General features: G+C 43.5%; 1 protein-coding gene across 1 annotated transcript in view; it reads left to right on the top strand.

The window, feature by feature from the left end:
• The first annotated feature begins 8,855 nt into the window (after positions 1 to 8,855).
• Cad87A (cadherin 87A) overlaps positions 8,856 to 25,277 on the top strand; it is a 32,762-nt gene continuing 16,340 nt past the window's right edge. Inside the window, exon 1 of the mRNA XM_002137879.4 lies at positions 8,856 to 8,887. The gene's annotated coding sequence lies outside the window, so the exon portion shown is untranslated. The remainder of the gene's footprint in view (positions 8,888 to 25,277) is intronic.

The raw sequence follows: 25,277 nt of genomic DNA on the forward strand, positions 1-25,277 counted from the left end.
TTGCCAAAGCTTGATCATAATCAGGAATTAAAAACTAAAGTTTCTTTGGGAATTAGCTCCAATTAGAAAGTATTCTCCAGCATGCCTCGAAAAAAGTATTTTCCGTCTATAATTTCACATATTTTAATAGAACTGCCAATGGTTTGAATCCCATTAGAGCGTACCTTTCAGTCGCAACATTCTGTACACTTTTGTTGTTTTTTTCCCCTCTCGATGAGTGCACTCCATTGCGAGTGGCCGTCTGGCAGTTTGCCAAAAAACTGTCAAAGCAATACGAGACAACGTGCCGCATGCCCCCAAAAACATCCCCAAACCCCTTTTATACCCCCCGGAAAAGTGGAATCTCCTGCCGCCAGGAGACAGGGACATGTGTGAATGCCGCCAGGAGGTGAGTCTTCCTTTGGTCCAGTGGGAGGGAGGGAATGCCATGGAAGTTCTATACAAATGAAAATGCAATTCACACAAATGGACTTTTCTCTCGTTTCGGCGTAAAACAGTGGATGGGGAAAATGGTAGAAGGGGAAGGGGCGTTGGTTGGGGTGTCACCAAAAAAAAAAAAAATCAGCGATAAACGTGGACAAGCGGCAAAGATTGAATTAGTTTGTTGGATTCTTTTTTGGAGAGTAGGAGGGAGAGGGACTACAGAGGACTACTCCACTGCAGCAGAGAGCATCCAGTAAACGGATGACAGAGGAGGATAACGGGAGTATATCAGAGGGATAGAACGAGTATAAATGATTTTTTGGGGGGGGAAGAGAGGCGGAAGTCTGACGGTTTTCCCGCTCGTTCCCCTCTCTTGTCAAATGCATTTATTGATTTACTCCATAAATCTTTTGTGTTCAATGGTTTTGCAAAAACGAACAACAAACAACGAATAAAATGCTGGCTGCTGAAAAACAAGACCCCCGTATGGCCGTCAGATCCATCTCTATCGGTGGCATCTAATTGGAAGACATGCAACATGCAGCAGCAGCAGCAGCGGTGGTATCAGAATCTATTGTTTCGTTGCGGATTTCGTTATATTTTCTATTTTCATTCAACATTTAATTGAAAAATGTGAAAATGGATCTCCATCAAGTGGTGCCAGATGCGGAAATGGTGTTTCGAGAGGCTGAGGATTACGATTGGAAGTTTTGATGGGTGTTTGAGTGTTTTTGGGGTTGCTGTTAAAGAAATAGGGTCCTTGGGGACTTTATTATATTTGAATCAACTTGTGAGGGGTTCAAGAATCCCCTAGAAACCCTTAAAGAAAACATAGTCGGCTTTAAATCCGCTTAAAAATAAATAAAATAAATCGATAAGGATATCAATTTGAAATCGATTAATGATTAATCATAATCATAATAATTAAACTATCATCATAAATTATATATTATAAATTATATATTACAAATTATTTTTATAAATTATATATTATAAATTATATAAATGGATTATCTATGAGGATAGACTTTTGATTTTGACTGATTCAAACCTCTTGGGATCGATTTCGATGGATGCATATCGATTTGGAATAGAACATTGTCATTTTTGTATTATCGAAGAATGATCTATTGTATAGATTATTATGGATGTACAAATGGCTTTATTTCCTCATTTAGTTTGCCCACGATTCAAAGAAAAATAGTTGGCCTTATACAAAACTTGAATCGTATTTCTGAAGTAGATCTCTTTTCTAATAAATTGAGTAAACTCTCCGAAAGAAGAACCACAGAAACATAACTGCTAAGAATGCAAACAGACGCCGCCAGAAAGGGGAAGAGGCTTGACCTCTGGCCTCTGTCTCTGCCCCCAAAAAAAGATACAAACGAGTAGTTTGGAACACTCGTAGTTTTGCCTGCAATGGCAATTCTGTGTCCAGTCAACAACACTTTGTTATTAAGACTCTTTTCCATATTCATGAATTCCCAAGGAAATGCTGAATGAATGATTTTGAATAATGATTAGACTATGCATTCGATTGGCCATAGAAGCCACAGCAGAAGCAGAACAGAGTGCAGCATCATGGGGAGATGCACTTTCATAAATATTCAAAACGCATTTTGTGCATCCTCCCCCATGTGTGACATTGATGCCACACGAGGCTTGGTGCCTGCTGCCTGGGATGTGAGTGCCAACTCCATGTGTTTGGTGTGTCCGAAAAATACCAGAGATAATGCCTGTTGTATGAATTCATTGCCGAAGAGAGTCTTGGGACTATCCCTTACATTTGGGAAAGTAATTATGAAAGGTATCTACTACGAAGTTTGCATTTGTGGATCCCATAAGAGAGACGTTGAAAGAGTTATATAGAATAACTAGAATTAGACGTAAAAACTATGCCGCACAATCTGTGAGATTTTCAAGTGTTGTTCCAGTGAAATCTTGGGGCTCTTTTATTTGGAATTGAGTGGATTTCTAGCTTTTACTTAATTTGAAATCTAGCGACTATTTTCCCAAGGGGTTTATAGCACGGGGTTTTGGTAAAAGTTGTTCCTTAAATGTTCCCTTCTGTTGATTTCTGCATAACATATTGCAGGGCATCAAGAGCGGAGGGACTGCCCTGCTTGTTCCAGGACTCGCTGCTGATGTCCATGACTGATGTGCTGTTGAAAATGCATTTATTAAATTCATGCACTGCCCACACGAGGCACTCGACACTCGACAGTCGACAGTCGAGAAGAAGTGCTGCAGTCCTTAGGAGGCACGGGGATGACAGGGACAGGGAGAGGGACAGGGACGAAACGGATGGATGGATGGACAGAATCCATTTCCTGAGACTTACTCGAGTGGTTCTTTGCTTATAGCTTGATTTATTTATTTGCTTACCAAAACAACAAGTGATGTGAGTGTGGCAGAGTCAGGGGCGGGGGGCAGGGGCAGGGGCGGGGCAGGGGCAGGGGCAGGGCTAGATAGAGTCAGAGGCAGAGGCAGAGGCATCAAGCCATCAATTAGGCCCCAAAGTAAGCCAGCAACAACAGTTGTCAATTAAATTCGAATGCCAGGCAAATTGTGAGCTCTATTTCTTCGGTCTGTTCTCCGTTCTGGTTGGTTCTGGGCCCCTGGCCGTTGGGCTGGCGACTAATTGGGTCTCTAAAAGCGGCTGAAACCGAAGACGGGTGAAGCAGTGAAGCAGTGAAGCGGAGCGGAAGAGTGGAATGAACATCTCTCAAAGATTTCCATTAATTTCGAGGAATAAACGGAACAGCCTTCACCTTTACCCCAGAATTTACCCCAATGCCAGAATCCCCGACTAAGACAGAAAAATGTATAATTACAGGGCAAAGCAGAATCCATCGCCATCCGTTGAGCATATTGACCTCCGGCCAAGTGGAACGTGTCGTCGACTGTTGACGACGAGTACGGTTAGTTAGAGCGAGAAAGCGAGTCATCGAACCCTTTGATGGGTGCTTCAGACACCCCGAAAGCAAAAAAGCAAAAGCAAAAGAAGGAAGGAAAACACAAATGAACAGTTAGCCAATGTCATTAGCTTTCGTTCGAGCTTTGGCTCTCGGAAGAGAGGGTTACCCAAACAGTTTGCGAGGGGTACCCTCTACCTCTACCTCTATGGCGACCTCCTACAAGTGAAGGATTTTGAGGAAATTGTTAAAAGTTGGAATGTTGGAAAGCTTTATCATCATTTCATTCTTGAACCTGAAAAGACTTTCTACTCGTACAGTAGATTTCCAGTAGATGGGTCCTCTTCTAGGTCTGGTTATCCCTCCATCCGGTTACCATAGAAGGAATACTTTCATTAACACCACAGACTACCCTCTTTCTCCGTCTGCACTCCGACTTTTGCTCTTCCATGTGTTTGCTCCTGTTGTTCCTCCTTCTTACGGTTTTTGTTGTGCTTGTTGTCTGTCTTTCACCATCATCCTGCGGGTCACGCGCATATGCATGAGGATGGAATGAAGGAGGAGAGAGTCTGGTGGAAGGCTAGGGGGCATGGCATGGATTGTGGAAGTGTTTTGGTGTGTGTGGGGCAGTCAGTATTCATTGGTGCGTGGTCTGTTTGGTGGAGAACCCGTCTCCCTGTCCCTTCCTGTCGTCGTGACGTCGGGAAACCTTTTCTGTTGACTTTTCCACTTTGACGAAATTAAATCTGCAATGCAAAAATGATGATGGACATGGGGCACATGGCACATTGGGACTGGCGTGTGTGTTGCGCTTGAATGGTAATTGAGAAAGTCAGATAGAGACAGAGAGAGAGCGAAACAGAGAGAGAGAGAGAGAGAGACACAGTTTTACAGTTGAGAAGAGATTCTGAAACGCTTAGAGTATGTGACTTTTCCATGGAAATGTTTAAGGAATTGGCCTTCATTGTAAAGCGAATTGGCTATCATTAAGATGCCAGATGGCGAATGGACTTGATTTGAACTGTACATTCAAGGTATGTTCAAAAGACATATTTTTGAACACGGGTACAATTTCAGTAAACCGAGAGGCAGAGTACAGTCCGAGTCATACATTTCCACACATGTATTGTATGTTTGAAATGCCTTTCCATGCCTTTCAAGTCCGAGTATTCCTTGATTCTGTGTCCTTTGCCATTTTGCCTGAAGTTCACTCACTCTCAGTTCTCGGAGTACCCCAAAATGCTCAGCAGCTACGTCCAAGTCCAACAGGAGGAGAGGGTGGAGCAGGATGAAGGAAAAAGCGGAATCAGCAGAAAAGTATGTTTAAAAGAAGGTGTTGCACGAGTCCATTCTTCCAACTAACCGATAATGTTCATTCTTAACCTGCGCGACCCGATCTCCGCATGTTCATGGGAACTATGCCTTACCTTCTATGGAATGTACCTTGTCCTTGGAAGCAGCAGCAGCAGCAGCAGCAGCAGTGGGCAGCGGCAGAGGTAAGAGAATCAGCAGGAGCGGCGAGAGATAGGGCCCCGCGGGGGAGGGGGGAGAACAACTGAAATGGCTTTAGAGTGAAACACTTTAGTAATTGGTAGCTTATTTCCATCAGCAGAAGCAGGCGGACAAAGAGAGGAACAGCAGGGATAGAGATAGAGGCCACTGCCTCTAGACGGAGGGAGAAGCAAAGTAACGGAAATGAAGGGACAGTGTCGGAGCCGGAGAGCAAGAGCAAAAGCTAAAGCTAACGGCATCACGATTATGCACAAAAGCAACGACACGACTGTCACAAGCTTAATGTGGAAACGTCGCACAAATGAAACAAATGCAAAAAAGCGATAGCAGAGGGAGGGGAGGCGAAAAAACAGCCGAGCTTTAATGTACATGTGTGTGTGTTTGTGTGCGTGTAGACAGATGAACTTTACATACATACATCTACAATCTACATACATCTACAATCTACATACATCTACAATCTACATACATACATCTTTCTACTGCTATCTCTGCCAATCTTAATCTATGAAAGTCCAAGTTCTCTCTATCTCTTCACCTGTCCGTTAAAAATATATACATATGTGTGTGTGTGTGTGTGTGTGTGTGTGTGTGTGTGTGCCCTTCGGGAACAGCAGCAGCAGGAGAAAAAAGGACCGGTTCTCTCTTTGACATAATTAAACGCATTTGAAAGATGAAGATGTCGTCCTTGTCGCAAATAAGAAATGTTGAGGAACAAGAAGGAAGGAACAACCAGCAAGATGAAGATGAAGATGAAGATGAAGATGTGGGATGGTGACAGGCAGAGACCCACCTCATCTCATACTCCCCCCCCCACTCCCCTCCCCCGTCACGATTCCTGTCATGGTTACGTGCTGTAGGGGGTAAAAGGTGTGGCCATGTTGCCACCTACGCTACTACTCCTCTCTTCGATGCCTGGAACCTCTCACTGATGATGAAGCTGATTATGTGAGGGCTCTCTCTCTCTTCTAAGGCACTTCTTGTGCTGCTGGCTTCTTATTCCACTTGTTCTGCCTCTTCTGCCATTTTTTGTGCCTGTAGACCGTTGATGAAGATGAAGTGCGCCTTGTTTGATCAATATTGCACTGAGAGAAAACTAGCATGCCATTATATCACACATTTTAGAGTGGTACTTCTTAAAGAAATGTTAGAGATTTCTTTTTATAGATCCCAAGAAAATAAATCTAGAGTTCTGCCTCTTCGGCTTAGCTGCCAAGCAAGATCTTTAATCAATTTCTCTCAGTGTACACATGCAATAGATGTAGCAGGCAGTCACCCAGGCATCCTCACCTCAAGTTGAAAAGATTTGTGCGGCATTCGAGGCATTTGATTTGAGTTATTTAGCAGGTCCGTCTACTGATGATATTTTCTCCCGTCCATCTCCAGCATCTCCTCTGCCGCTTGTTGTTTCTGGACATTTAATGGCTGCCATTTCTCTTGTTTAAGGTGCGAACGCATCAGCAGGGCCATCATTGCTCTCTCTGGTGGATGCCGCTGCTGGGGCATTCATAAATTATGCAGACATTTAGCGGCACGACCACGAGCAGCACATTACGTATACGCGGCGTGCCGCGCCGCGCCGCGCCGCACGTGCTCCCCGATGGTCCGTGTTGATAATTATACACTCTTTCCGAAGAGCACGGGGATATTATGATTTTAATTAGATTTATGATTTATTTGTGTGTCAATTGGATTTTGCAGATCCATTTTATCTGGAGATCTGCATAGGTTACTATATTAAACAGAAACCATCTTTTAAGATGGGGAAATCATACAATAACTATTTATAGGAGTATCTTCCATGAGAATGATGGCTATCCCAGAGTATCTATCGCTTCGGGCTCACCTTTTCTACGATAATCTTCTTCCTTAAGATCTGTTGTTGTTCGTTCATCCTCTATCTCTGATTGTGGGTGGAGGGAGTGTTGTTCTTGTTTGTCAACATGGCCCACACTCGATGTGTTGGTAGCAGCAGCAGCTTCAGTATGTGTGCCTCTCTGGCTGTTTCTTGTGTCTGTTTTTTCTCTCTGCACAGCCTGCGGCCATGTTGATAACTCTGATGACGTTGATGAAAAACTTTTGATTGATGTGGTGGCAAAAACTTCATGTTTGTCATTAGGCGCCACACAACTAGAGCAAGACGGCAGAGAAAGGGGACTCCCCAGATAGAAGAGGCAGAGAGAGAGCCAGGAAGGAGGGCCTCCAAGTTTTCGGCATAACAAACGACTGTCGGGGAAAAGTTCTCCCTGCCATTTCTCCTAGGGTTGTGGCTGGTGGGATGCGTGTGGCGGCACTTGAAGTGCTTGAAAGACAAAAGTTTTGTTTATTAATTAATTGAGGAGGGCTCGTGCATGTGAGTGCCGCAACCAACCAGAGTTGCCCGTCTATCTGGCGCCAGAGTTAACAATCGGCGTGAAAAAACAACAGTGAGAATTGTGATTGAAATGGAAATTGTGTAAGGGAATTAATTTGACAGATTTTCAGTGAGTTTTTGGATAGGCAGTGGATAAAACGGCATTATAAAAATAAAATGCATTAAAAATTCTATACGGATCTTCCTTTTAGGCATTTCTTTCAGTTTTTGTTGAAATTCAATTGAAAAAAGAAACAATTGCATTCCTCGCATTCGGCGGGTAGCCCTGGCAACCCTGAACCAGCACCGCTGCTCCTGCTGCAGTTCGGTCTTTCTTCTGTAACTGTGGCTGTACCTTCTGTTGGTCCTGTGCCTGTGCCTGTACCTGTGGCTTACACTTACCTCCAGTTCTCTCTTAGATTTTGTCGCCTTCGAGGCTTCCACGGAGTTGTTGGCCATTCATTATGGCGTGTTTTTTCCTCCTCTGCCTAGTAGTTGCAAGTGCTTTTGCTCAAAGTTGCAAGGCAACACTACAATGCCACACACACACACACACACACACACACACACACACACTTCTCCTACTTCGTCGTAGCTTTTTTCTCTCTCTCTCTTCCTTTTCGCTGGCTGCTTTTTAAACTTTTCTCGTTATTTTTGCACATTCGCTTGGGTTTTATGGCCACTGGAAACACTAATTACCTTGTTTTTCGGAGAATTAACTTTTCGATTACTGTTGCTGCGATGTTTGTTACTGGCACTAGAGAGGGGGGTAGGGAGGGGCAGGGAGGAGAAGGGAAGAAGGACGAGAGAAACTTACAAGTGCAGTTTGCAAAAAAATAAGAATTAAATGAAAGCAATCAATGTGTGCCAGCGAGTAAGAGAAGCAGGGAAATCTTTTCGCTAGTAAACTTTTTGAAAAATTACAAAAATATGGTAAAAGTTGAAGAAATTATGGCCTGAATTTTGCGCCCCACACACAACCCCTTTAACGACACCTCCCCCTCACACTTTTGATGGCGTTATGGCGGTTAGGGGTTAAATTGAGGTCATCCTTGTTAAAGTGCAGTAGTTATTTTTCTGTAAAGAGAGAGCTTTTAGCGGATGTTGTTGCTCATATTCGTATGCACTTACATGGGTATGAGTGTGTAGGTGTGTGTGTGTGTGTGCTTAAGGGCTGCCACCTATGTACACTCCTCTGCGAGCAGAGCAGCTTAAATACTTTGATTGTTGCCACAGCTGCCACTGCCGCTGCCGCTGTTGCTCCTGCAGTGAAGGCAAGTTTTCCTTACGGCAATTTTTCCCCTTGGGAAGCTCTTCTTCGAGTGTTTTCATTAAGTTGTCGACTTTGAAGAGAGTTTATGGTTTATTAATGGCAGTTCCTGAAGAGCAACCACTCTCAATTGAGTTTGTTATCAAATCCTGAGTTAATCTCTCAGTCATTAGCCGAAAAGCAGCTTAATTTGTGACATTTCTATCAGTTAAATGTTTGAATGCTTAAATTGCCTTTTGAAAAGGTTTTACTTGGCAAAGTTTAAAGTTTTCAGAGCTTTAAACTACTTTTGCACTTTAGAACTATAACTTTTCCTTGGAATGAAAACTCGTTTCTTGTAAAATTCACTTCACTAATGATTACTTTTCCAATTTTGTCTTTCAGAAAAAGTTGGACTGAGGGTTGCAGTAAAAGGTAAGAAACTATTAAGAATACAGGAAAATAGAGTAAAAGGGTATCTTTATGTGGAACTTTCCTGACTAAATCTCTCTTGTGAAATGTATGGCAATGCCCTCTGTCCTGATTAAAACACTGGCTGGGCGCTGCATCAAACGGCAGAAATACTTAAAGAGTGGACAGGAGAGGGCAGCCCGATCAGGAGAGGGACAAGCAGAAGCTGTCTTTTCTACCAGGAGAGCAACAGCCTAAGGAAAGCGTCCTTCCCTGCAGTACGGGTCATCGATGACTCAGCTGCTGACACGTCGATGACCGCGTCACTACCCCCGATGACATAGTCGATGACCGGCCATACGCTGAGCTGTTTACTTTAACATGGAGATGTCCTAGGGCATAATCGATGACATTGTCATCGAGCATTGCCGAAAAATCATGAACTTAATAAGCGATGATTTTAGCCGAAAAATCATGCATTTTATAAGTGATGATTTTTCACGAAAAATCATGCATTTAATATAAAAAAGTAATACATTCAATTGTTTATTTTTCCAATTAGTTCTATTTATTAAAAATTATTATTAAATATTGTCTAAGGATGCCAGAGCTTTGTTTTTTTTTTGCCCCTACGCCCTTTTGAAAATAGCTATTTTTAATATTGTGAATAGCCTTCCGAATCACTTTTTCTGCTGGCTCGTTGGGTATTTTCATCTTCACCGCCGCTGAAATAATATGGTTATGTTAATTAATTAATTATTATTTTTTTAAAAGTTTTTTTTAAAACCTACATTCTATTTCTTTATTCTTCTTTTATTCCCGAGCATAAGAGAATAATAAAGAAATATAATGTGAATGCAGTGAAACATTAATATAATTTGAACACAGTTTTTTTTTTAAATTTAACCTTTTATACAATTGAATTTTCTTTATTTAACACGCGCACCACACATATTATTAATTATTTAAAAACTGCACTCACCTGATATTAATAATAATCACAGATTATTTAATTTCACTTATTAAAACTTCGATTGATCAAAGCAAAAGAGTTCTGTCGACGCAGGCGCAAAGGAGACGAAAAGATAAAGCGAAGTTCTCTGCTACTGCGCACGGTCGGCAGAACCGAATTACGTTCGGCACGCGCGGAAAAGAAAGAAACAAAAGAAAAAACAAAGGGTTCGATTTGGCTGGCGGCGTCTACGCCTAGACGACATTGTAGATGGCTTTCGTCATTGTTCACTGCTGGTACTGCAGCTTCGTGTGCGCTCTTCGGCTGCAGTGGCTTCGTGTGCAGCGCTTTGATGGTCTGCGCTTCGTCTTCCGCTCAACGCTCACCTGCCGAGCCTCGGCTTTGCTTAAGCACTTCCTAAACGGGAAAGCAGCTGCATTCCGACACTCGGCAACATTTCTTGCGAAGCAAAGCAAATGCCACCTTTTTTGGGAAAACTTTAAGTACGCTTTCAACTTTCTGGCTCACATTTCCGCTGCTTCAGTCCCGAGCCATCTCTATTTCGCTCATAACGTCTTCCTGTCAATCTGTTTCGAGTGGGAACATCTTCATGGAGTTAATTACAAGGAAATGTTACAGTGATTTTTTCTCCAGCAAACGCCCGCCGCATAACGGGGTAGTGGGGGGATTGGGTCTGCTTCTTTTGCTTCTGCATTTTCTTTGTGCCTTGCCATTTGGTCATTTTCAAATGTAATTACATTTCATTTTTCTCGCTCTCTGTCTGTGCCCCACTCCAAGTCTCACGCTCTTCGTCCTTGGGCGGAGAGTCGTTCATTATCCGGGGCTGTCCATAACATTTTGTTGCACAGTCGTCGGTAATCTTGCTGGACAAGTTCCTCCTTCCCCCCTCTCTCTAAAACTCCCTCCCATCATCAGCCTTCTTACCTCGGTATCCTTCCCACTGAGTAGAGTCCTCCCCGAGTCCAGCCTCCTGTTCCTTGGCGACTGTTTAAATGTCAGTTAAAATCCCATAAATTCTCCTTAAATGACTTCTGTCTGCCGCAATTTCGTTTGCCAGCAGAAGCAGCCCCACGTTGACCCTGGCTGCTGGCTCCTGGCCAGAGAGAAGGACAGTGAGAGCGGGGGAAAGGGGAAGGATATGACCAAGACGGATGATGGCCAAGAAGAATTGCAGCTTTGGCTAAAAGCTGAATTAACTCTTAGAAGCAGAAGGAAATCGCACAAAGATATAGATATCAGAAAAAAAAATGTAAATTCATTCTTATGCTACACTTTTTTGTGTGTGTTTTGCTACTAAAAATATTCATAGGGGTAGATTTGCTACAAAAAATACTTGCAGGGTATTTGTCGACCATTCTGCAGAAGAAAAATGTCTCAAAGCTCTTTAAAGGTCCAGAAAATCAGTCTGTGGCCTTCAAAGTTTTTGAGGAATGCATCTCAGATTGAATGATTTTTACTAAACAATCATTTAGAGTGTATTTCCACGAATATATGAAATTTTAGCATACATTCTCTTCGGGAATTCCCCTGCTTTCTAGGGGATGCAACGATTTTTCCCGACTCTTTTGGGGGGGAAAACGACTGCAACTCGCGCCACCCATGGAAACTCCGTACAACTCTTACTAAACTTGCAACTTTTGCAATTGGTTCAATAAACTCATTAAATGCTTCCAACTTTTTTTGTCCTCTCTGTGTTTTCTTCTCTCTTTCTGTCTCTCTGTTCTGTTGTCCGGCAGAAAAGTTTTTCCGGGTCTGAAATGGCGGTCATTCGGTCGCTTCGCTCCTTTTTGGCTCGTTTTCAACTTGTCGCATTATCCTTTTTATTGTCGGCGACATTTGCAACGCATTATCCTTGGACGCCATTTATTTTGCTTTTATTCTGTTTGCATTTGTTGGCCGGGGAAACCGAAACCCTCGGAAACGCTGGGTTCTGTTTCTAGAAGGCTTCATAGCTTGGGGCTTGGGGCTTGGGGCTCGTTGCAGTCGCATTAGAGATTTCTGTGGGTTCTCTGTGGGGCTTAAGGATTGAAATTTACGGATTTTTGAAACAGTTTTCATTATGCAAAAGGATTTCCATTGGTTTTTGGCCACAAGGAATCGAATAAATAGGAAAATATAGGTATAGGAAATACAATAGATTCCATACCAATGGATATATAGCTTTTTCTGGAGATCTACTCCCCCAGTTTTGTTGTGTTTCTGGTTCTTGCCTACGGCATTGGAATTATTTCCTGCCTATTTTCTGTGGTCTCTGGCTTTTGTTCCTCGGTTTTCGGAGGGGCCACGGCTTGCCGACGACAGACAATAAATTTTGTGGGGCCACATTTTAATTTGTGGTAAGAAGCAGCAACAGCAGCAGCCGCAGCATTGGCATATGGGGACGTGGGGTATCCGTTTCCGCCTAACACCTTGGCCTGGGTCCTGGTCGTGGCCCTATTTCCGGGTTGGAGGTTGCAGTTTCGGTGTATAAACCGCAGTATTTATCGTTGCCAGGGCCTGAGCCTCCAAAACCGAAACCAACACTATGCTAAGGAGTAACGCAGGGAGCTGCCACAGAGAAGAGGAAGGAGGCTGCCACAGAGAGGAGAAAGGAAGCTATAGGCTGCAAGGGTGTCATAGAAAGGGTGTGGGGGCTGTCAATTTATTTGTTGTACCACCAGCCGCAGCTGCCTTTTTGCCTCCTGCCTCTTGCCACTGCCTCCTGCCTCTTGCCACTGCCTCCTGCCTCTTGCCACTGCCTCCTGCCACTACCTTTTTGGGTTGTGTTGTGATTCTTTTCCTGCGGTTTTGCCAATTTGTCGGGTTTTCCTGGTTTTTGTTCGGGCTGTTTTCCCCAAAAATTCTTTATGGAAACTTTGCAAAATTCAAATTCAACGGGTACGGGGGAAGGGGCGGAGGTTGCATCCCCCCCCGCACTCTTCCAAGCTGCTACTCTGCCACTTTTCCACTTGCACTTACTTTTCCCCCGAATTTCGTATTGAGTTGACAATATTTTTAATAGAAGAAACTCTCGTCGGAGAGGAAACTTTTCTTTTACTCCCAACAATTTTACAGTCACTGTCTGAAGGTGTTGGTGAGTCGAGGGGGGGGGGGGGGCACCCTATAGGGGGGGCTAGAGAGGGTGTCTCTGTTTGTATTTCAATTTGTGAGCCTTTTATAGAATTATGCACTTTTGTCAGCCTTCCTTCCACTGAAGGGGCCCGGTCCTTGCCACTGCCCTCTTTTCTGCCTTCTGTTGCATGAAAGTTTCTTCTGCTCGAAGTTGCCTCTTCATAGAAGTTGGCCAACAACAATTTTTGCGAGCCAATTGAGTTGCAAGTTTTTCGGTGTTCCACTTTGGCGTTGTCAAGTGCATGCCTGGGAGTCCTGGATTCCTGGTTTCCTGGGAGCCTTGAAAGGGGGGAACCATCCCCTAAATATGATTAAATGCGGGAGTTTTTCTCAGAGTAAGCGTTTCGGAGTTTTAGCCGTTGGATTTCCTGTGATTTTCCCCCCAAAAAACATAAGAACCAGAGCAGATCTCCTATCTACTATTTATAATCGTTGACAGCCGATTCGAGTTTAATTTCTTAATAAATAATAATAATTTCTTTCTCCATAAGTACTTTAAAATTTGTTGAGATACATTTCGTATCCGTATCTGTCGTATCTCGCATCTCGTATCGCTAGTTATATGTGTAATTTCCCATCTAATTGGGAATGCTAATCCCAGGGAGGCAGCAGCACTCCCAGCACTCTCGACTCTGCCTCTGCCTGTGCCACCGATTCCTGAGTCCGATTCCAATTCCATTTCCATTTGCCATAAAAAACATTGCTGCGGAGGAATTTGTTTCACTCTCTCTCTCTCTCTCTCTCGTTCTTTTGCCGCCCCATTCGTTTGCACTTTGCTCCACCATTTGGCAGTCCATAAACATTGCCCCCCCCCCTCCTACTCCCCTCTGTAGCCCCATTAATTTCCGTCTAAGCCCCTGGAGGGGAGGAGTAGGAGGAGGAAGCGGAGAAAGCGGGGAGCGGGAAATGAATGCGAAATGTTTCACTCGTTTTAATCATTAAAATTGTCTGTCAATTAAACAACAAGATTGCTCACCAGGTGGCAACATTCCCATTCTTATAGATCCTTTGAGGAGGTAGGATGTTGCCACAAATATTTGTGTGTGTGAGTGTGTGTGTGTGTGTGTGATTCCTTTCTTCTGGCGGCTGTCTTCAAATTAAAAAATCCCCGCCACACGTGGCAAAACAAATGGCGGCATGGCGGATGCCACTTCTTGTGTGCCTTGCGGCAATTTGTAGTCTTTCGCATTCAACGTTTTTATTGCAACACAGAAAAAGAGCAGGAGATGGTGCAGTACAGCAAAGGAGTCGGTGGGCCAGGAGGAGAAGGAGGAGGAGGGCGAGTGCCAGGCGGGTGGGGCGTTCAAGGATAAGTGGAAGATGCAGAGGAGGTGTGTAATAAAGCTTCGATGATATATGTGCATGAATAAGAAGGTACATATATACGATATATAGTACAGTACTCTTTATGTATAGGACGATTTATTCCAGCTATTGCCTCTTGGGGTATCGAAAAGCGAGTGTGTCCTGTGGGCACTGCAGAGCCGTCTCCCTCCTCCTCCTCCACTGCCTCCTCCTCTGCCTCCAGCTATGATTATAAGCCACAGAACGAGGCTTCCTTTTGGGGGACTGCTTTCTGCCGCAATGCCATTGTCCATGATAAATGGGCATAGGAAAGAAAGAGTGAAAGAAAGAAAGAGTAGGGCTACGAGGAGGCGGGGAGGATAAGTATCGGAAGATAATGAAATTATTAAAATTCACACAAGAAATATCCTTTAGAAGGGAGATAAATGAAGACAATTTTTGGGGTGTTCTAAAAATAATAATAAAAATTAATTTTGAATATTTGTTTATGAAAATTTGTATTTATGTCTGGAGGTGCAAATTCTTTCTCTGATTCTTCGTTCTATCTCCCATCTGCTCCTTGTATCTTTTCCTCTTCTTTCCCGCTCTTTTCTCCTTCCTCTTAGCCTCTTAGCCTAAGCCCTAGCCATCTCACTCTCTATATTGACCACAAAATCCTGGCCAAAAACTATTGCCCGTTAAAACCTAAATAAGCTGATCATAAAACCATAAACCAAAATCAAGTTCATCAAGGGAGAAGCCAATAAAAGAGAGAGAGAGAGAGAGAGAGAGTACATTCATGGCACTGCTTTCCTTCTTAGTTCAGAGTTAGAGCTGAATCCATTATGAGCTTTTTGGCCTTTTGTGTGTGTCTGTTCTCATCCTCTGGAGAAGCGTTCCTTTTCCACTTGAGCTGCGTCAATCCCCGGCTAAGACTCTGTTGCCACAATCACAAGTTCATTGGCCACACAGCCACACATGGCTAACAGATGGAAAGGGACAGAGAAAAGACGGAAAGAGACGGATAGAGACGGTACCTGTAGGAGGGGCAACGAATGGAGTGATGGACTTATGGTTGAAGTATCTATAAAAGTCATTAGACTTAAAGTTTTAACAGTGTCGAAGGGTGGGAAGGGAAAGAAAAGGAGATCCTTTAGGGAGTCCTTGAGGTTAACCTGAAGAGTGAATTTCGGGTTGCCAAAAATCCCCAGAAACCTCAAAGCCCCCCCGAACTTCGGTTTACAGCAATTTTCATTGTTTGCAGAACGAAAAAAAGTAAGAAAAAGGAAAGTCAACGGAGGAAGGGAGTAAAACTCTTAAAACTCTAGCTGCAGGGCTGGAGACCCGGAGACCATGTGAGGAGCAACTCAATAAATCAATATTTGAGTGTGTCTATCATGCCACTCCTTCAGTGGACAAGGGGAACCCCTTTAGAGGAGGACCGTCTCCTACCCTTTGGCAGTAAATGCAATTGTCTTTGAAGAGCAGAAGAAGGATGAAGGACGAATGGCCCGGGGGGTCATGGTGTCCTGTCTGAGCCTCTGGCATTTGAGGAAATGGCAGATAAATTTGCTTTTAAAGCGCTTTAAGTGTCGCTCGCGTTGAGTGAAAGCAAAAAAAAAGGGAGGCACAGAGGGAGGAGTATGAGGCGCCATGTGATGGTCCACAAAATCCAGAAGAGGACGTAACGTGCGCCTGCCTGCCTGCCCCTTCGATGTGTGTGTGTGTGGCACCGAGATGATTGTTGGCGAAGGGGGGCGGAGATGATGATGCCACAGCCATGGGCCAGGCGGTGGGGGCGGCGTATTTCAGTCATAAAATATTTCAATATTGTAACAGATTTTTTACGCCCTTCCTACCTGCCTCCCACCCCTCTCTTTTCCTCCATGTTCTGTTTTCAGAGGGAATTTTGTAATCTTTTGCTCTTTTTTTTTGTTTTTGAGGGTTTTCATATTTTTCTTTTATTATAGTATGAGATTTTCTTTCTTTTTGGGTTTTGGGTTGGTTTTTGTCATTATTTACGTATTTGTAGTGCAGTTTTTTCTTGGTTTTTCATAGCTTCTTTTTGATTGTTTTTTGTTTGTTTTTTGATCAATGTGTCAACAACAAACAAGATGCAGTCGCAAAAAAAACATTTGTAAAGGCTTAACGGGAAAACCACTCATCCAATCTTTTGCTAAAATTAAAAATGAAAAACAAAAACCCCCAGAGAAACTAATGAAAAAATGTTGAAAAATAAAGGAAATCTATGGAAAAAATCCTGAAAAATCTATAATAAAAAAATATGTTAAATAAAAAGGGATGCGGGGGATGTGTACTTTGATTTTTGTTTGATGCGCTCATGCCTCAAACTGTTGCCACTGCGACTGTCTGTGGCAAGTGCCTGCCCCTCTCCCCATTATGTGTGCCACAAATAATTTGATTTCCTTTTGTGAGTGTGTGTTTTTTTTTCTCTTTCAGGCCTGCAACATTTACATTTGCATTAAATTTCAATTCGCATGGGGGGTTACCACATGCCCCTCTTCTGCATTTGCGAAGGGGGTATAATTTATAACTAAATCCCTGGCATAAGCAGCTCAAATCCAATGGCATTTGGCCATGTTTACCCATCATCCCCCCCCCCCCCCCCCCTCCAACCCCTCGGCAGACAGAGCCTGGAGGCGGCAAAGGACGGACCATTCTGCGGCCATATGTTGTTCTGTTCCAGCGCGAGAGGGAGGGGGAGGGGGAGGCTGCAAATCCGCCATCATTTGAATAGGACTACGAGCGGCGGAATGAAATTCGATTCAGATTCAGATACAGATACAGATTCGTGGATTCTGTGGAATCTATTTAATGGCATCCGCGATGTGTGTGTGCGGTCGAGAGGGTAAAAAAAGGGGTAAAGTGAGGGAGCATGATTACCAAAAGAAGGCTTTTACAGTCACTGATCGATTGGCAGGAATGGAGTTTACTTTGGGAATTGCATAATTTGTAGGGGATTGGAAAAAGGGCGGTCGAAGGGGAGGCGGGGCGCTTATGGCCAGAAGCCAATGTAATTGAATGTGAGACATTTCAGACTTTAATTTCGAGGAAATTTAAACAACAATTTTGAAAGAATTTTTTGCAGATTTTGCAGAAATCCAGCGATTCTTTAAAATTTCCCGTGAAATTTTTTACAAGAAGCAGAAATCAAGAGTTTTTTCCAGGAAAACCCCGAGGAAAGCATATTTGAAAGATACTCTAAAACCATAAAATAATTATCATTCATAAAGATGATCTTAGCTGTCAGATAAGATTAAATCATTGCAATCCCTTTTTTTAGAAAGAAAGCAATCATCCTGGCTGTTCTTTAAAGATGATTTTCACTGTATTCACGTTCAATGTACATATGTACATTAAACAATAACTGCAAACAAACAATACAATCGACAAATTTCATTTTGAATTCTGATTTCATTGTTGGTGTTCGTTCGGTTGGTTCCTGGTTCCTGGTTGGCCCATTGTTTGATGCGTATTTTGTATTGGGTTTTTGTGGGTTTTGGTGGGTTTTTCCTTTGGCCAACATTGTTTGGTCATAATTAAGCCTCTCTCTACTTTACTCTTTTCATCTCGTGGGCAGCTCTGTTTTCCCTCCTGTTTCTCATTTTTGTGATGCACTAGAGCCTCATTTGCCATCGAAATTATTGGTGGCATCAATTTTACGGAGGATTGATGGATATTTGTGGAATACTTTCATCTGTCTATTACACTCTCTCTTCCTCTCATAATACATATGCAGCTTTGCTTCAATGCAGTTTAATTTTGGCGCTACTTTTCTTCAACTACTCGTACTTTTTTCTTACCATTTCTTTTTTGATAAGTCCAAAGATACGTACGTGTGTCCTTTTGACTTGATTGTGAGCGTGTGTGTGTGTGTCCTTAAAGAGTACTAGTACGCGTGTGTATATAAGTAGCATATTGTATATACTTATACATGGTGAAGCAATAATATACACCATGTATATAAGTAGGAGTGAAGTGGAAGTAGTATAAGTGCTCCCCCAAAAATCACTTCCCATCTCAAGATGTGACCAGTGACCAGAGCCCCCTTCGTCTGTCCCTTTCCTTGTCTAAAGTCCCTCTCTCTGTAGCTCTCCCTCCATCTCTTCATCCCGGCATCTGTCAATCCTCATGTCTTCTTACGGACCCTTTCGACCAAACATTGGTACTCTCGCAAGGTACATTTAATGGTGGGTAAACCGGTAAACCGGTAAACCGCTTCCACTTTTCTTCTTTCTGTACCTCTCCATCCACTCTCCATCCACCCATAGGCATGCCCCTGTCCTATTGCCTTACCTTCTGCTTGATATACCTTGCTGCGACTTCTCCTGTTCTCGTGTTTCCCTCCCACTTGCACTTTGGTAACTCTGTTGCCTCCTTTTTCCACTTCCTGACTTCTCGTCGCCGGTTGCGTCCCCCCGTCGTCGGCGCCTTCGTTTCTTCGTCGCTGCCTTCGACAGCAATGTCAACGTCTTCGTCATCATCTTCTCTATTTCCTCCTTCCCCCCCTCCACTCCACTCCACACCACTCCTCTCTTTTTCTGTTGGGTCTTTGTTATTGTTTGTTAATATATAGTACTGCGATTACGGTATTGTTGCTGTTGCTTTTGCTACTTACTTCTCGTTCTCGTTCGTTCTCTCTTGTTGTTGTTGTTGTTGTTGTCTCCTTGCGTATGTATTTTGCTCACGTAATAACGATAATAACGCTTATTTCTTTCATTTCTTTCTACTTTTACCCGAAACCACTTTCGAGACAGAAAAAAAGAGAGCTCTCTTTCTAGTTTTTGCCTTCTTTTTTTTTTTTTTTTTGTGCGGGAGGGCACAATGTCGTTGGATGCTGTTGTCGGGAGCACTGCTGCTGCTGTCATGTAATTCTCTTAGAGCTTAGAGTAGCATAATATTTATTGTGGATTTTTTTTTGTATAGGGTATAAGGAAAGCGATATTCGGGGTATATATGTAGGACGGTGGGTGATCAAGGTTTTCGATCAGAGGGCTGTTGCCTCAAACCCCCACGTAAACCTCATAGCGCAGTTATCCTTCTTATTCCTAGATACATTATACTACCGGCTCTATATTTATTTAGGTCAGCAGTGCATTATACTCTCCAAATTTTAGCCCGATTAGTATAAATCATAACCATGTTCAGGTGTGAACAGTGGGTCTTTGAAGGGAGAAGGCATTCTTAAGTGTTCAAACCATGATGCAATTATACAAGGTGGTCTCGTCGGGAGCCGATGTTCGTTCGTGTTGTCCCTTATCGTCAGTGCATGCTTGCTTGTTGATGATGAAGGTTGATCACGGACGAATTTTTTGATATATTCTTAACCCTTATGCCCCGACAACAACAAAATTACATATTGCATATTATATAAACAGCATTTCACTCGCACTTATTGCTAGCATACGTTAAGGGACTGACTTTTGCCGACGAGACCACCTTGTATAATTGCATCATTGTTCAAACTAACAAAACGTTTTTCTTTCTATTGCGTTCAATTGCTCTCAAAAAGAGAAAGAGCTCTCAGAAAGAGCATGTGCTGCAATACATACGAGTGAGTACTCTCCCACCTTTCAAGTCTTGCATCTCTCTTGTGTTCTCTGCTGTCGTTAGGCTCTTCTTAACTGCTTGATCATCGCATAACAATCTCGTTGTTCTGCATTTGCGATCCTCGAAAAAATTGTAATAGAAACTTCCAGGAAAACCCCAATCCTCTGTCTTTTACACGGTATCAACTATTCGACTACTGTAAGCGTCCACACTTTTCTTTTAGTCTGGTTTGGTGCTTTTTGCACCATCAAATGCGCTTAACTGTTTCGTCTGCCCCTCTCCACCCTTTCCTCCCGCAGCCTGTGTCACGCACGCTGAAGGGGTGACAGCGGGGGAGCCAAGAGGGAAGCCAAGAGGGAAGACAAATTGATAAAAAGTCACAGAATGAAGTCACAGTCGTCGCATCGAATCACAATCATCAACAAACAAAAAAAAAACACAAAGGGTATGGCAGGAGGGAACTAGGAGCTCTATAGAGCTCTCTGCAATTGATAGAAACTCCATGTCTCGGGGAAGTTTTTGTTGCTGCGGGATTTCGCTTTTATTTTCGCTTTAATTTCTGTGTTTTTGTTTGGTTTAAGCTGTGTATTTTCGTTTATTTTTCTTCCGGTTTTTTTCTTAAGATTTGAATTCTGTTTATGGATTCATAGTCACGTAGTGCAGCGGATCGTACTGATACCGTGCTTGCTTATCTGCGGCCCTGACCTAAGACAAGCAAATCGGACATAAACTCTGGTTATCTGTGGTAAGTGGGTTATCCCACGCTTTGAACCAGGAAATAGTGATAAATATTGTGAATATATGATGTTTGGGAGTACTATTTTTGTGGCACGGTGAAGTTGTATTCGGGGTTCTTAGGGGTTCCGAATTGGTTACGATAAAAAAGAGGCTGTGTTAGGGAGATTTTCAGATACTAAAAAACATGTTCCATCATTTCTTTTCTCGAACGAACACGTTCAAGCATGCATGAATGGTGTTCGAGTGGTTCGAACGTTTCGAATGTACTTTATGGGGCTCTATTGAAGCTTTTGCCTCTGATGGTCTCTGATATATCTCTTTAATCTCCTTAATCGAAAGTTCAAATCGATTTAATTACACAAACAATTAGCATAGTACGAGTAGTTTCTTTTTACCTATTGCAGCAATGCCGACCTCAAACCTAATTCAAAACTAATCAAATTTGACGTCGGAGTTCAAAGTAATCATCAAATTGCTGTCTCTGTGTGGCTGTGGCTGTGGATGTGGGCAATTTGTTGATGAGATTTAATTGAGTTTATGTTCAATTATATCCTTGCTTTCTAGGCCACAACTCCAATCGATGGCGTTTCTTTGTTTGTCTCTGCATATAATTATAATTATCCAACCGTTATTATCAGATATAAGATACATCGAATGAACATTGTGGCGGATAATGGGAGGGGGACAATGTGTCTGTGTACTCTGATCTACTCTCGAGATGTAGAATGTCACTAGATGGAATGGGGTGTGGGGGGCCTTGTGTTTGGACTTGCCACCGCCTTGGGTCTTTGTCAGCCATTTGCTGTAATGCGATGCCACACGATGATGTTTGCTGCCCCACACGATGATGTTCGATTAATTTTCCAAAGATTGAAGCAGCGTTTGGTGGCCTAATAATTATGTCGATGGCATTTGGGGCACGTACAACAAACAGAGCAAAGGCACGAAAACAAACGTATAAAATACAAAATACTGAAAGGACTCACCCTGCCTCCTAGCGGCATAAAGCAGGAGGCCTCTTAAGTAGTCGTCAACATCAGTCATGCGTGCGCAGATATTTTAAGTGCTTCCTCTTGGTGGAACGTGCCCCAGCCCCCCTACGATAACCAGTATCGGACTTTACACAGTGCAACCAGATAGAGAGAGATAGATAGCCAGAAAGAGACGCCACACGGGTCGCTGCCACATTATAATATCGATGCAGGCAGGCAGGCAGGTCTCCCCTGCCAAGGCTCGTCCTTAAGTGCACCCACCCACTATCCTTCCATCCGCACAAACGCCCATGCGATTACCAATCTAACGGGTGAATCCTTTAGGCCTCTGCCAGGCGGCTGCACTTCACTCCTGATTCCCAGCCACTGCCACTGGCAGGGCTTAAGAGGCCATAATGAATGGACACTTGAAGCGCGCGAAAGAATGAAATCGCAGGGAAGTTAACTCTCAAGTGGAGTTTGCAAAGCCACGAGAAATGTGGGCTAGCAGAGCTATCGATGCGGGAAGCAGTGGTGTATAAGGAAATTCCAATAGAATCTACCAAAGATAAAGCCATAGATTATCTACCTTTACGCTACCTTTACTCTACCTTTTACTGATTACTAAAGAGTGTAGCACATCGTTTAATATTCATATTTAATTTCACTTCCGGAAGAATAACTTCTGTACAAAAGATGTGGAATCGTTTCCCCTTCCGCATTGTTTTACACCTTTCAGGGTATTCCTCCTCTGTTGTTCGTGTGCCTTAAGGTGGTCTGAATTCGGGACTCTGCAGCCACCCTCGCACTCTCCTTTCTGCACATAATAGGTACAGTCTGTGTTGTATTATGTGCTCAAGCACCCAACCACACCAGAATGGCAGTAGCATGGTACCCATACCCATTATTGCATTGCATTACTATACGAATCCCATTGCATTATAATGCCTCTGAACCGGCCTGTCTCCTGCTCCATCGATTGTTGTTCTTGTTGATTGTTTGGGGCTGGCTGTTGTGGGTGTGGTTGGCTGCCGCAATCTCCCACAATCCAGAGACAATAGGTGTTTGTGGATGCGTTGCAGTGGTTAAGCGCAGGGAGTGTTAGGTAGAGGGTAAGGCAGCGGGCCTCTAGTGATCGGTGCCCGCAAGTTCCCGCAATGAGTGGGTGGGGTTTCCTCTTCTGAAGGTTTTCTACGTACTCATATATATACTCCTATGTATATACCGATAAGATTGTGCCTTACCTTCTCCACAACATACCATATTTAAGCTCTTACGTGGTTCTTACATTGTTTCTGCTGATAATATAAATGAATAGAGTGGCTTAAAGAAAGGCCCATAGGAGTATATCTAAGGAGAAGAACAGAGAGAGTGACACCCGCTATAGGAATGCTGTTTTCATAATCACCTCTAGCGCACACACTCCTTGGCACACTCCTCCTTCCTAGAGAACAATGCATTCAGAAATAATACAAAAAACCAACAAACGGAGAGAGAAAAGAAAGAAAAATCTGCTTTTCTTTTGACGGGCGAAACACTCCATTAGAGAACCGCCTCCTGACAGTTGAAACGGAAAAAAGAGGGGGAAAAAAAACAAACAATTAACCCTGGAATGCCAGCGGTGGGTGTGATATGCCCGCTTGACACTTGTCAAGAGAGAAAAAGTGTCACAGAAAATATGTTTTTGTTGAAGGTAAAGTTATGATAAGAGAATGGGGGTCATCTATGGCCTTATTTAAATAATCATTTTTTAAGGTTAAAAGAAGAAGAAGACTGAAAAACCTTTCATCGATAAATTCTCGCTTTGGGAACTTTAAAGAGCCTCCCACCCTTAAGGGGCTTTTCATTGGGGCGGGGGCTGGGGCCGTGCCTTCAAGGTCAGGCCTCGACTAATACATTACGGGTCATTTATTTGAAATGCTCTCATCCTGGGGCTGCTGCTCCCTTGGGGGGCAGGGATTGTCAAGTGCATGAAATATTTCAAAACATTTCGAGGGTTGTGGTGGCTTAGGCTGCGTGGGGGTGGGTTCTGTGTGTGTTTGACAATCCTTCAAACTCCCGTTAAGCGGCGGCCACTCGTCAAGTGTGCCTCTCAAGAGCACCCCCTCCTCTCTTTTCCCCTCATCATCTTTCCTTTTCCATTTCCGAAAGAAAAGGGAAAAGGAATTCGCAAGAAATTTCATTTCCTGGATGTTCCACAAGAGGAGGTCCCTCCTGGACCTGGACCTGGTGGCTGAAGCCACCGCTGGGCCTCTCCTACACTCCACTCATTTATTTGGCTTTAACATAAAACCAATTTAAACTTGGCCCAAAGGCGGGGAAGCAAAGGAGGGGCAGGGACTGTTTAACGTGCCTCAATATGCAGCAGACAGACAATAACAAACTACCTCTCGCACAGAAAAAAGAGAGAGAAACCATTTTAATTTCATTTCAGAGAGTCGTAATTTTAAGTTCGAGTTTCCATTCGTGGCAGGGAGGAGAAGGGGCATGCCACCTGTCCTTGAAAGTGGGTTGGGGCTGGGTTGGGGTGGGTTGGAAGCTGCCACTTAATACTCGTGGGAAAAACAACAATGAGAGTCGGGGAAAAACGAAAGAGGAGGTGGAAACTTGATAATAACTCGAACTTTCAGGCATCGTCAGGGATTCTTCGGGGGTTTGCTTTTGCTTTTTGGCTTTATTCCACAAGAAGGAAAGTTTTGGCCGCCCCTCGCACCGCTGGAAGATGTTGTGGAGGAGGATTTGGCACTGCCACTTGTGCCTCTGCCGCTGCCTCTGCCTCTGCCCCGGCGCCTCCTTTCCTGCTTTTCATAATTGCAGAATTGTGAGAGGATTGTGGAAATTAAGCAACTCTCCTTCGCCCCCCCGCAACGCTCTCATAACAAAAACAAGCATCCTCTTAGGCGATAACGATTAAGGCAACAGATTTATGCACAAACACACACACACACACACACGAGTGGGTTGGCGTGTGGCACATGCCCCAACAGGTGCGTCCACACCACATACACCGCAGCATACAAGGAGGCCCAATCTTCTAACCCATCATCTCCTCCGCTCCTCATCCTTTTAGTCCTTTCCCGTAGTTAAGTGCAAGCGCAATTTAAATTCCAAATTTGTTAAACTGTCACAAGTGTTTTGAATGCGAAATGAGGAAGTGGTCCACCCACCCACAGCACTCCCCCCCCCTCCCCGCGGAGGGTGGGAGAACAGTGTGGTACATACAAATAGGGCACAAGTTTCAAGGAAATATATAGAAATTTCGAGGCACGAATATTCTAGGACAGCGAAAGAAATAGACATACTATATATTTTATATTGCTGACACCGCAGCCAAAACTACCTCCAAACTACCCCTCATATATACCCCCAATCATAATTCTAAGGACATCTCACTATTCCTTAAGAAAATCCTCATATCCAAACAAACAGACCTCCTCACTAAGACTTCCCCCTGGTACCAACAAGTTATCAACCTATCTTCCACTCATCCTCCCCCCAAACTCCTAAACAACCTTAACAGGAGACACCAAGTCATCCTAAATAGATTGAGACTAGGGCACAAAAGATTAACCAATGCCCACTACATGGATAAAACATCCTCCAAAGCTTGCCCACTGTGCCACAACCCAACCATAGACATAAGACACATACTATACACATGCCCCGCCCTCTGTCTTCAAAGATCCTCAATATTCCATATCACCGACCCCATGCAATACATCTCCAACCCTAACAACAAAAACGCAAAAATAATCCTCAACTATCT

This window comes from Drosophila pseudoobscura, chromosome 2 (assembly GCF_009870125.1).
Source record: "Drosophila pseudoobscura strain MV-25-SWS-2005 chromosome 2, UCI_Dpse_MV25, whole genome shotgun sequence".
Taxonomy (NCBI): Eukaryota; Metazoa; Arthropoda; class Insecta; order Diptera; family Drosophilidae; genus Drosophila; species Drosophila pseudoobscura.